This window comes from Ciconia boyciana, chromosome 2 (assembly GCF_034638445.1).
Source record: "Ciconia boyciana chromosome 2, ASM3463844v1, whole genome shotgun sequence".
In the NCBI taxonomy this organism is placed as follows: domain Eukaryota; kingdom Metazoa; phylum Chordata; class Aves; order Ciconiiformes; family Ciconiidae; genus Ciconia; species Ciconia boyciana.
Genome location: NC_132935.1, coordinates 33,371,689 through 33,384,395, shown reverse-complemented (window position 1 = coordinate 33,384,395; position 12,707 = coordinate 33,371,689). Strand labels below are relative to the sequence as shown.

Genomic DNA, 12,707 nt, shown 5'->3' with positions numbered 1-12,707 from the left:
GCACACATACATGTATACATACATGCAAGTACATATATATGTATCTGGACTGAAGGATACATTAATAAATTCAAAGCTGCTAAGAACCTCAGACTGAGAATACCTAAAATGTCAAAGCGAACAGTGAAATCTCTCAAAATAAGCAGTTTTCTAGGACTTTATAGTGACAGATCCAAAACTAATGGAAGACATTCTATACACAAGTTCCTGGAACTCTGAAGCATATAAATGAGTAAAGTTGCAAAAGAATTAAAGCTGAAAGACATAGCTATATATTTTCCACGCTCATATCCAGATCTTTTATCTCAATGAATAAAATGTATTTCAAGCAATCTTTTCTTTACTTATTTAACATTATTTTTTCCTCTTCTTGCTAAGGAATACATACCATGTGTCAGCTTTGTTTCCTTTTCCCACTGCACACTAACCTCTGTCGTCTGAATGCATGCATAAGAGAGGGGAAGGAGTCCCTTGTTTCAAAATCTTCCCTCCGGTTGCAGAATGCCAAAGGTATAGAGTCAGAAATCCACCAAGGTTTTTTGGGTGTTTAGTTGGTTGGTCGGTCCTGTTTTGTTTTAAATCCTCCCTATAACCAGCAATATTTCTGGAAAAACTGCACATTGCCTGGAACCACATTCATTTTTTCATGGATCCTCCAGTAACTGCAGAACCTGCTCTGAAGGAAATGTTCTAAGGTCGGTGACTTTCTGATAGTTCCCTGCTAGGGAACCAAAAGAGGTTAAGTTAAGCCTAAATTCAAATGAAAACAAAACACTGCCCATAGATAGCTGTGAGCTTTCAATTGGTCTCTTGGGAACCCTGTTGTTACAGATTCTGGAAGAGTGGAGCAAAAAAAGTAGGGCTTGCCAAAATATTACTTTCCAGTTTTGTTCATTTTCTGCACATTACTTTTGTAATGTTGTCATTATTTATGGTGTAGCAATCAAGGAATTGTGCTGTTTTGTGATAGATACAACACAGACAAGTAGCAAAATCTCCCTGCCCCTGAGGATTCACAGCCTAGAAGTCAAATAGGATGCTGCAGGTGCACAAGGCAGACAATGAAGTTGATGTTGGCTGGAAAAAGAAGAGAAATAAAAATAAAATGGGTTGAGCAGAAAAGCTGACTCTCTTCTAAGCCTACCATTGCCAAGCAGTTGTGATTTGTAGGCACAGCAGCTGAAAAAGGAGATTTAAGAGAGGATTAAACAATACAGCAGATATTCCCGTCAAACTATATGATCTTTTTACTTTAGTTTGGTTTTGGGACTAAACACTTTGACAGTTTTTCGTGAGTGAAAAATGAGCCAGTTCCTCAGAAAAGAACAATAAGACCTAATGGAAATGACCGACTTCTAGACTGGAACAAAGGGGAACTGTCATCTTGTCACCTTTCCCAGCACTTCAAGGGAAATGAAAAAATTGTACATTCTTAGGACAAGCTTCAGCTAAGCTAAACATATCACCTATCTGACTCACAAGCATGCCTGTAAGTTAGGAATTGATGTGCACTAACACAGAAACCTGGAACTAACACAATGTAGAAATTCTACCACCAGAGTATTTCTAGATGGTAGTTAACAGTACAAACCACTCAGATATCAGAGCAGGTATACAAAAATTAGGGGAGAAAGCACATTGTTTGTGCATACCACATCTCTGATAAGGCTTACATTAAGCAATATTTCAGATAAAGACTCAGGTAAGAATAGTCTTCACCAGCACCTGTAGAGGGGGCCAAAAAGGATTCAGGTTAGAGGCTATGCATCAGGAATATTTTTTCCTATTATTCACAAGGAGCAATAAGTCTATTAAAAGTTAATGCAATAGGAAATTGGAAATTGTACAGCAACTTCTGTGTAGTGAAACTCATCTTTTTAAAGTAAGTTCTGAAGGCAAAGAGGAATAAATCTTTATCAGACTTGTGATGCTAGAAAACCAAGAAGATCTGTGGCCTGTATAGTAGTCTGCAGTGGTTACACGGATGGGCTTTTGTTTGCAGAAGTGACATTAATGTCAGAAATGAATGTCAGTGGTTGCATTTCAGTTTGTTCACAGGAACGCAACACGGGAATGATCCTTTTTGCTCACAGAGTCTATCACCGTATAATTTCTTGCACGAACCGATGCTGCACTCTCTCAAAACCCGTGAAGGTTTCACTCCCCTGCTATTCTCATAGCTCCAGGAGTGCAGAAGAGAATGTAAACACGGAGCTTTCCTCTCCCCAAACTCCACTACAGAAGGGCAGATTCCCTTTTGAAATCTATAAAAAATGGCACTCTGGGGCCCTGAGACCGGAGGTGGGTGTACAGTCACACCAGTAAACCTGCTTGAGGTTGTCAGACTACTAAAGCCTTACATTTTTGTGGTGAATCATTTTCAGATACAGCCAGGATGAAATAGTCTCATGAGACAGGATTTAATATCGATGGTTCACAAAAAATACCTAAATGAAGCCAAACTCCTGTACAAAAAAGGCCCCAACTGATGTTTCGCCAAACCAGGAAATGCCTGTAAAGAAACACACATGCACTAAAAACAGCCGTCCCCAGGGCCCTCTGAAAGAGCCGTGGTGGAGACAGGATAGCACAGCCAGCTGCAAGCACACCCCAGAGCTGACCCACACCTACAATACCAATGCAGAAAGGAAGCTGGCAAAGCAAGGGTTAAACACGCTCCCAACAGCTAGAATGCAACCAAGCCAAAAGCGAAGCAATATTCATTTCATGACCCTGTTACTCTCTGGTCAAATATGGAGAACTGAGAGTATTTTAAAAGAAAATCCACAGCTGGTAGTCCAGAGTACCACTGTCATGACCTAATTAACTGAAGTTCTGAACCTAACATGGGGTTGAATATCTCAGTTCGTACTGAAGAAATTACAAAAGCTTGCGGGAGAGTCTGGGGGAGTATCTTATCCCCCATGAGAGCCACTCAACAGTGCGCACGCTAACACCCTGCAAACGCCAGCCCCAGGCCATCACACCCTGCACACTGGGACACGGGGCACAGCGAGCAGAGGTGACCTCCCCACGGCTGCTCAGCAGGCTAGTGCTGGTCCTCCTGCTAGTGCTCCCTAGGAGCGGCTGAGCTTTCTTATTTTATGGCCCCAGCAACACCCTAATTCCTCCAAAGTCTTCGGCGTACTTTCCTGTTTGTTATAGTGGCACCTGCTGGCAACGACACGGGCAAAAGCAGATTTCTTACTGTTGGGCTAAGCAGATAAGTTTAATTATGACCCAAGGTGTGCAGTATTTCATTTCTCTCTCTCTCTCACCCTCTCACCCTCTCTTTGGGTCTAATATAACACATTATACAGAACACAAGGAGGCTTGTTAGATTACTGTTGGAAGATGCAAGAATTGGTTAATTTTGCACCGTTTCTCCCTGTCATTATAATCTTTGCCACAAGAATGGCTACATTCTGCGAAATGTTCTGTTCTCAGTGCAGTCATTGTCATGTGAATGAGCTATCACAGAATCCTAATGCCTGAGATGTTTTATTCTTACATTCGTGACATTTGTATTTCAGTGACAAAAGCTTCAGCAAGAAAAGGAATGGAAGAAATTTAATCCAGTCTCTTGATCATTTTTAAATTCTAATTTTATGGTCTTTTCTTTCCTAGATGCTACAGCACAGTTTCCTTCATATGTAAGAAGTCTGTATTTAGAGTAAGAATGAACTGATGAAATCAAACCTCTGGGATGTTTGTATTTTAATGGTTTCTGCGTTAAAGACACTGTATCAGTGCAAATTGCTGATAGTTAGGAAAGGTGAAAACCAAGGAATATTTGCTAGTCATTTTTTGCCACTTAGACTGTATGTATTCTGTTAAAACTCTAATGAGCTGGAGCTTGTATTACACCAGTATATAATAAAAGATCAATTATTTTCAGACATTGATATCAGCCAATGGGATAGTTGAAACTAATATCAGAGGTAATCAGGCCAGGGAAGAGCATCACGAATCATTCTAAATGTGCAGCAATGCGACATTTAGGATGCCTTTTTGCTTTGCTGATTTCAGTGGCAAAAATTACCTTTGATTCTAATGGGACTAGGATCAGGACCTCAGTCTAAAACCTACCCAGTTTAAGTCTTTTTGTCAAGCCAAAAGTCTCTGAAGTGGCATGCATGAGTAACAGTTTAGACAATCCAGCTCTATTTTCTTTCTCCATCTCAAATATTTTTTAAGCTTACCTTGGTATTTCTGCTGATCCTGTAAAATGTAACATTTAGCAGGCAATTTGGTAGGGGTTCCCTAGTACACACATCAAGGGGTAAATTATTATGCCAGAGCAAACAAAACATTCAGATCAGCAGGAGGAGGAAGGGTTCCTGATTATTTTTTTTCCAGCCATGGGTACAAAATAATTGTTCTTCAATGATCTTTCCTGCAGCGTGACCATAAAAAGGTGTCTGAGCTGTCAAAATGGTATTCGGATGGCTGACTGTCAAAGATCTGTTACAGCATCACAACTGGAAATTTTAATTGCATTCAGACATCACACTGGAAAGTCATGAGTGCATTTTCTCCCTTCCTCTCTCTCTTACATACACATATTCTTTCAGAGTGCAAGCTTATATATTTATATATATTTTCACAGCTTCAAAATTGTATAATATTTTAATGTCTGCATGTCATGTAATAATATCCCCCTCACTCTCTCTCTTTTTAAATACATGTTTGCAGATTCCACTTTTGATACCAGAACTGCAAGGCCTCATTATTTCTTATTTCCAGAGGTTACAGAGTTTTAACGTTAAAATGTAATCTTTGAGATAGTTTCATTTGCCTAGCCTAACCTCTATGATCAAATGAGTACCTTTTTTACTTTTCAAAATACTAGGATCTCAGGACCCATGCATTCTCTTAATCATTGCTCAATTTCTTTTATCCATGTTCCTTTTTTCCCTACACTCATAACAAGACTGCAGCTCAGACCTGCAAGATCTGAACTCTGGTCCATATTTTTAATGTCATGGTTCTATAGATAATATATTTTTTTGATTTTAGTTCACAGGTAACCTACTTAAAGATATCTAGATATATATTTTAAATTCTTAGGTAAAATGTTCAAGTAGTTGATTTTAACTTGCAATAACAAAGAATTCAGAAAAGAAAATCCGTAATGAACAACCTAACAAGTACATGGTTATACTTTTCTACCTATTTTAGAGGGCTTTATTTTACTGGGAATCTCCCTGTTTTCATGCACTGCCTTTTGGCTTCAGTTTTCCTTTGATATTTACTTTTATAATGAAAAAAACAAAATGGAGATTTATGTTTACTAGAGAAAAGCCACTGGGTTTATTACTCTGAATATTAAACCTTTCCATGAAAATGGATGTTGAGGAGAATAGCTGAGTATTTTTCCCACCATGAATACAACCAGTCTGTGCTGGCAACCTTCAGATTCCTCATTCCTAAAATTAAGTTTGCAAGGAAAAAATAAATTAACAAGGTCTGGTGTTTCCCTCATGGCCTTACACAGGGACAGCTTTTGAAACAGTGGTAAGATTTGGTCATGCAGACCCTCTATGTTTAAATGCTTTGCTACAGCATCTCCAGCTCTAACATCTGTGGTGGAGTACTGTGCTGTGGAGGTCCACAGATCCCAAATCTACCTTGATATGCTACTGTGATAAGAGGTAACACAGGAAATGCATTTTGCCTTCTTTATATGGCACCTTGTAAAGCAATAGAAATGCTTTCATTTCGAATGGAACACTTTCTGTATGAGGTTTGGGAAGAACGGCATGAAAAGGTTCCCCCTGCCTCCCCCTTCCCCTGTTCAGCAAGCCTCATATAAGAAATTTATTGCAAAACCTGAGCACCATGCAAATTTACTTCCAGTTATGGGTTAGTTTGGGGTCCAGGAGAGAAATGGGGTGGTAAACTGACACCTCAAAAGAAGTTTGAAATAGTGTACCAGTCTCTGGTTTTTGTTCTCTCTCAGCTTGGCAGTAATCACTGGATGCTACTCCACACAGCCTAAACAGACAATATGGGAGTACAGGCCAGATGAAGATCATGTCCTTGGGATGGTGCAACATTTGCTGAAAATTAATCTGATACGGACACTGGAGTTTTTCAGGGGGTGAATCTGAGAGAGAAAAAAGTGCAGGGAACACATTTTAGGACCACCTATAAACTCTTTACTCTTTTTCTTATGGCTCATTTAATCCTTTTTAATTCAGTCTTATTATTAACTTAGTCTTATTCAACCTGGGAAAGATCTTTAGAATTGCACAGTAGCTCCTAATAATGTATATTATAATTCGCTATGTGCATTGGTATTTTTTTCCCAAAAAACCTAAGCATAATGTGAATATTCCACACAACCTACCTGAGATAAGAAAATATCCTGCCAAAAATCAATGTACAAGATAGAGAAATTTAAACATCTCTTTCATTACAAGAGTATCCATCTTGATTCCTTTCATAGCTCTCTTTTTTCCTCTGTATTGTCATATAATGTTTTTGGTTACCTATATGGGTGCCTAACTTTTCTAAACTTAAGAGCCAGTACTGTACCACAAGGTAAACAAAATTACAAGTCAGCCTCCTACAAATGATACAGCTATTTTAAATCATAATTTAAAAAATATGCTTGGATTATTTCACTTACTGTCTCTGAGCCTTTTGTGTGCACTCAATCCATGTTTTCAAGTTTTCTTCTATATTCATGAAGACCAGAAACTCAATTTTATTTTGAAATGAAAGCTATGATTATCAGATGATAAATGATTCCAAGGACTAGACTTTAAGTAAAATACCAGTATCATGAGACTTCTGATAAAATCACTGAAGTTTGCAACAACTGAAGAGTCAGGCAAAGTATCACTTTTTTAATCACCCCATTATATATATAAAAAAAATCACCACCACAAGTAATAACAAATACTTCTCCATGATCTCCCTATGTATTCAGTTAAACTAACAATAATACCCCCATCTGGTGACTACCTCCATCTGTGCCTCCCAACCTATTAACACCTCAACAATATGCAAGAAGGCAGATGTCCTTGATTTATAGGCATAGTACACAGAACACAGGCTCCAGCTATGTACACATCAGTGAAATAGGGATGATAATAATACTCATACCAAAAAGACTGAGAGGTTAAATTAATTCCTTTTTTTTCCAAAACATATGGAGATCTTTGCATAAAAGCCAGTAAAATTAGAATTTAATGGAGTATCCATATGTATTAAAATAATGTGAAAAAAAAGTTGTCTTTGCATTCTTTTCAGTTAAATGCCAGTGCAAAAATGCTGTAATATGGTTCAGAGTTTTGGTCTAACTACTCCCAAATATTCATTCATCTGTTGGCTTCAGAAGAACCTTCAAATATCCAAAAAAAAATTTCAAACATCAACTTGCTAAGGTTTAGAAAGCATATTTTCTGCAAGGATATAAGTAACTAGGGGGCAATGGTTTACTTCCTCAACTTGTATTGACCTTAACTGGGAACTGAGAGTACTTCTCACTTTACTATACCTGAAATAAAGGAGGCCGAAAGAAGGGAGAAAAAAAGAAGACGACCAAGAGGAAATAAAGAGATGATTTAGAGAGAAAAAAATTAAGGTAAGACAGGAAAGCTGAAGTAAATAAAAACAGAAAATGAAAAAAAAAAAAAAGGAAGAGCTCAAAGTGAAGCAAAGGACACAGAGCCAAAAGGCAAAAATACTGGTAAAGTAAAGGCCTGGGAATTGCCTGAAGAAAGAAAAGGAACAAAAAAGTCTGCAAAAAAAGAAAGCAGGGAAGAGGGCGACAGAGGACAGCTGGGACAAAAACATGAAGACTAGAATCATAATGGTGATAAATAATATTTTTTTCTACTTTAAACTTCCCTCAGAGAAGTTATTGAAAAACAGCCTATTGCACAGAGATTTAGTAATAAATATCAAAGTTAAACCTCTTTTGGAAGAAAACTAAAATGTGAGTCAATTTCTTTGTTCTGGACCAGATGGTAAGAGCAAGTATATGCTACATTGCCCAAATAAGAATGGTATGAGCTCTTTATCTTACTACTGCTATCATAAGAGTTCATAACTTTCTTTCAAAGTAAGTAGTACATACCAACCAGTATATGCTTTTGGTGGAGCATTGGTTTATCTCGTTATAGCAATTCTTGGGTTCCTGATGGGACATGTACTATTCTTACTATTTTCATTTACTTGCTTTTCTTTCACACTAGCAAAAGCCAGGCCTCCCTGACTGACTTGGAAAGCTTTCACGTTCACAGTCCTATCAGGAGAGCTTGTACAGCACTGTCCCAGAAAGGCAGGTGAGCAAGACACAAACCAGGTCAGCAGTAGTGGGACACTGGGGGAGCAAATCTTGCTAAAGCAAAGGCAAAGCTGGAAGGGGCATGGGTTTTCTTACAGGGCCCTGAGAGACTTGTATCTTCATTCTATCAGAGAATAAGCACGTGCTTATTCTTCCTTCCTCTTCTCTTCCTTCTTCTTGTTTTAAAGTTTGTATACATGGCCTCTCCAGCACCTCTGCCTTGCTAGTAAAGCCAGATTCTGAGAAGAACTCATATAAATGAGTTCCTGCTTGAGCAACCTGATTAACTTCTATGATGAAATGGCGGGCTTGGTAGATCAGGGGAGAGCAGTGGGTAATGTCTACCTGGACTTCAGTATGGCTTTTGACACTGTCTCCCATAAGATCCTCATAGACAAGCTGATCAAGTATGGGCTGGATGAGCAGACAGTGAGGTAGATTGAAGACTGGCTGAATAGCCAGGCCCAGTGATCAGTGGCAAAAAGTCCAGCTGAAGGCCAGTAAATAGCAGTGTACCCTGGGGTCAATATTGGATCCAATCCTGTTTAACATCTTCATTAATGATCTGGATGATGGGGCAGTGTGTACCCTCAGCAAGTTTGCTGATGACACAAAGATGTGAGGAGTGGCTGATACACCAGAATTTCATGCTGCCATCCAGAGGCATCTCAACAGGCTGGAGAAATGGGCTGACAGGAACCTCATGGAGTTCAAGAAGGGAAAGTGCAAAGTCCTGAACCTGGGGAGGAACAACCCCAGGCACCAGTACATGCTGGGGCCAACCGGCTGGAAAGCAGCTTGACAAAAACGGCCCTGGGGGTCCTGGTGGACACCAAGTTGAACATGAGCCAGCAATGTGCCCTTGTGGCAAAGAAGGTGAATGCTACCCCAGACTGCATTAGACAAAGCATTGCCAGAAGGTCAAGGGAGGTGATCCTTCCCCTCTCTAGCTCCCTATCCAACCCTGGTGAGGCCACACCTGGAGTGCTGGGTCCAGTTCTGGGCTCCCCAGTAAAAGAGAGACATGGACATACTGGACATACTGTCCCTTCCAGCGCCGGGACTGGAGCATCTCTCCTTTGAGGAAAGGCTGAGAGAGCTGGGACTGTTCAGCCTGGAGAAGAGAAGGCTCAGGCGCAATCTTATCAATGTATATAAGTACCTGAAGGGAGGGTGCAAAGAGGATGAAGCAGGACTCTTTTCATTGGTGCCCAGTGACAGGACCAGAGGCAATGGGCAAAAACTGAAACACAGGAGGTTCCCTCTGAACATCAGGAAACAGTTTTTCACTGTGAGGGTGACCAAGCACTGGCAGAGGTTGCACAGGGAGGTTGTGGAGTCTCCATCCTTGGAGATATTCAAAATCTGTCTGGTCATGGTCCTGGGCAACCGGCTGTAGGTGACCCTGTTTGAGCAGAGGAGTTGGACCAGATGACCTCCAGAGGTCCCTTCCAACCTGAACCATTTTGTGATTGGGTGATTCTATGAAATGTTTTTTTTTCCCTTTTTCCCGTAACTTGCTTCCTTAGTAGTGAGAAATGCCCTCTTTACCTTACCTGTGAAGACCTTTGCTGCAGCCTCCAAATTACTATTCAAGTTTACACTTCCAGGTAAAAAGCACTCCCAAGAAAACAGCTATTCACAAATTTAGCTATCAGAGACAAGTGATGTAATTATGTGTCTCATTTATTCTTTTATTCTAACTCCAAAGGATTTGGGACCTCCAAGCTGTGCAGAAAGCTACTTCAGAAGCCAATGATCAGGTCATCCTATAATCGGCTTTCACATCTTCCTTCTCTTTGCCTGTCTGATGCCTCAGGTTAGGTCTCCATCTCAGCTGGTGCAGTCCCAAATGGCTTCAGTGACATGCTGCACTAGTCCTGTTTTGTCCATATGAATCAGATTGCAGGACTGTAAACATTCCAGGTGTGGGCCCTGTGTTTTACAGTACTTAGGGAAATGGGTTCTCAATCCAGATTAATTAAAATAATAGGTAACATTATAGACAGTTGTATTTGTGTGTGTTTGTCTAAGCAATACTATTCAAACAGCATAGTACTGTAAAATTATTATTTTCTGAAGAAGGCATTAAACTAGTGATCTTGTATGTTAACAGCATATAGATTTTATAGGACCCTTGGGCCCTCTGTTTCATGATGCTAAAACTATATTTTAAACACAAGTTCCCTCTCTTACATATGTTTTAATTTAAACATGGAAGGTATGGGATATGACCTTGTGTTCATTCCAACAGTGGGATGTTCCTAAACCAAAAGGCCAGCCTATTAACAAATTGCCTAATAAAAATATTTTTAGGGAAACTAAGTCAACCATGAAGACAAGATGCAAAAAACTTGCCTGTTAGACTACAGACTAAAAGCAATGCCTGAAAAGCCATAATAATAATAATAATAATAATAATAATAATAATAATAAAATAGTGATTAAAGTGGTAAATTGTGAAGCTTCAGCTCCCTTTGTCACAAAACACAGAACCTACTTTATACCAATTGCTGCTGGCTTCTGTCTTAATTGGACAATTGCCATTGTGCTCATACTCAGAAATTCTGTATTTCAATGTTTCAAAGATTGACTGCTGCTGGCTTGCACCCTCCCCCATTCATTCATAGGGAGCTTTGAAAGGTGGTCTGCTTTGACATGTACATCATTAGACAGAAGAGGGGAAGCAAGGTATCAATATCAGAAATGAGCAATAGCAGGAAAAGAGTGTGGCAGGAAAAGAAAACAATTAGAAACAGTTTGGTGTCCTGAAGTAAAAAAAAATAATAACTGCCAAGTTGGGCTGACAGAATCCCATCTAGAGAAACGGAGAGGCAAAATACGATACACTCACTCACTGGCCAGCTTTATCAAAGAAATAACACTGGAAAGCCTGCTTATATGGACTTTGATGAGAGTGCCTAATGTAAGAATTCTTGGTCTGAGATTTAATGATCTTGCCTACCTGTTGGCTAATACTGTAGAAATAAAGTACAGTTCAGGGATAGCTAACATTATTTTCAAAAAATGTATCTCTAGTTTTATCCAGCTTCTCACAACAGTCTTTCTCAGAACAGAATGTAGCACTCCCAGATTTAAGAGGAACAGTGACTTTTGGAAGGTAAATAAAAAACTTAACATCACAGTCATATTTAGGGTAGAAACCTGAAATCCATCCTCAGCTATGGAGCAATCATAACTGCTTCAAGTAAAAGTTATCTACTGACTACTTCGTCTAGGACGCTACTACCTTTGTATACTAGTCATGGGATTACCACAACAGTCCAGGACTGGGCTGATACTGCTTCTAGAGACATCAGTAATATAACTCTCATTAATTTTAAAGACCAACAAGCTAAATCAATGCTAAGAGCTTTTGAAAATCCTCTCCTAAAGGTTTTATACGACATTCTCGTGCCACCTAAATTATACCAGACATCAGTAGAATCACAGGTTGCATTCAATAATTTGTTTGATGAGTGCTTACTCTGTTTATTTAAAAATAAAAGCAAAATTCCCAAATGAAATACAAAGTTTAACTGGTTTTTAAGCTTTTATTGAATTCTTCTTAGGATGACAGATCCTGTTGTTTGAAGTTCTGCAGGATCAATGCGTAATATTTTGCTAACCTTTTTTTGGTTCCAGTTTGCTTGGGTTCTCACTCACAAAATTTCACTTTCAGGTTCAACCTCACTTAAAAGTTCAGAGTGAATTTCAGCCAAGTCCACTAACTGTGATCTGGTTTATGTTAAAGTCAGCCTATAAACTGCTCAAAATCGGGCCCGGAATCTTTTGAAACTGGGCCTAAGGTCTGTGTAAAAGCAAACTCAAGAAAATGTTTTGATGAACCTAGGTTCAATATTTCAAAGTCTATAATGAAACCTGAAACAAACCAAATTCCAATTTGTTTGGGGCTTCATACTGAAAGCGTTGTATCGCTCCATCAAACTGATGACATTTTACCACAACTTTAACAGTGAAAGATTTTTCTTCCCATAATTTCCCCCAAACCCCTTGGCTGCTGGAAACAGTAATGTATTACCATGGATACAGATTACAGAGTGGGGTATGGGGAAGAGAGTGGAGGTTACAGCGTATAAAGAGATCTATTTGGAGTTGGCATTTGGAGCAGGGAATCAGACAGCACAAGAGCTTTTTTTATTCAAATACACCCAGATCATAAAAAGGTTGATTTCAAGAAGATGAGCTAAAATAGATTGCATTTGTGTTTTTGTGTCTTTGGTAGAGCCATCTTTTTTCTGGAAAGCAAAGCGAAAACCTTCACATATTTACTTGATTTAGTTTGGAGAAAGAGCAATTTAAAAATTAGCAATTTGATTGTAAATGCTTTCTCCTTTCAGCTGGGCAGGGAGGAAATTGGAGACTATCTTCTCAACTACAGAAATAG

At 39.2% G+C, this 12,707-nt stretch overlaps 1 long non-coding RNA gene across 1 annotated transcript in view; it reads right to left on the bottom strand.

The window, feature by feature from the left end:
• LOC140647565 (uncharacterized) overlaps positions 1-681 on the bottom strand; it is an 82,541-nt gene extending 81,860 nt beyond the window's left edge. Inside the window, exon 1 of the long non-coding RNA XR_012040843.1 lies at positions 389-681. This is a non-coding gene — a long non-coding RNA (uncharacterized lncRNA). The remainder of the gene's footprint in view (positions 1-388) is intronic.
• Positions 682-12,707: the final 12,026 nt, after the last annotated feature.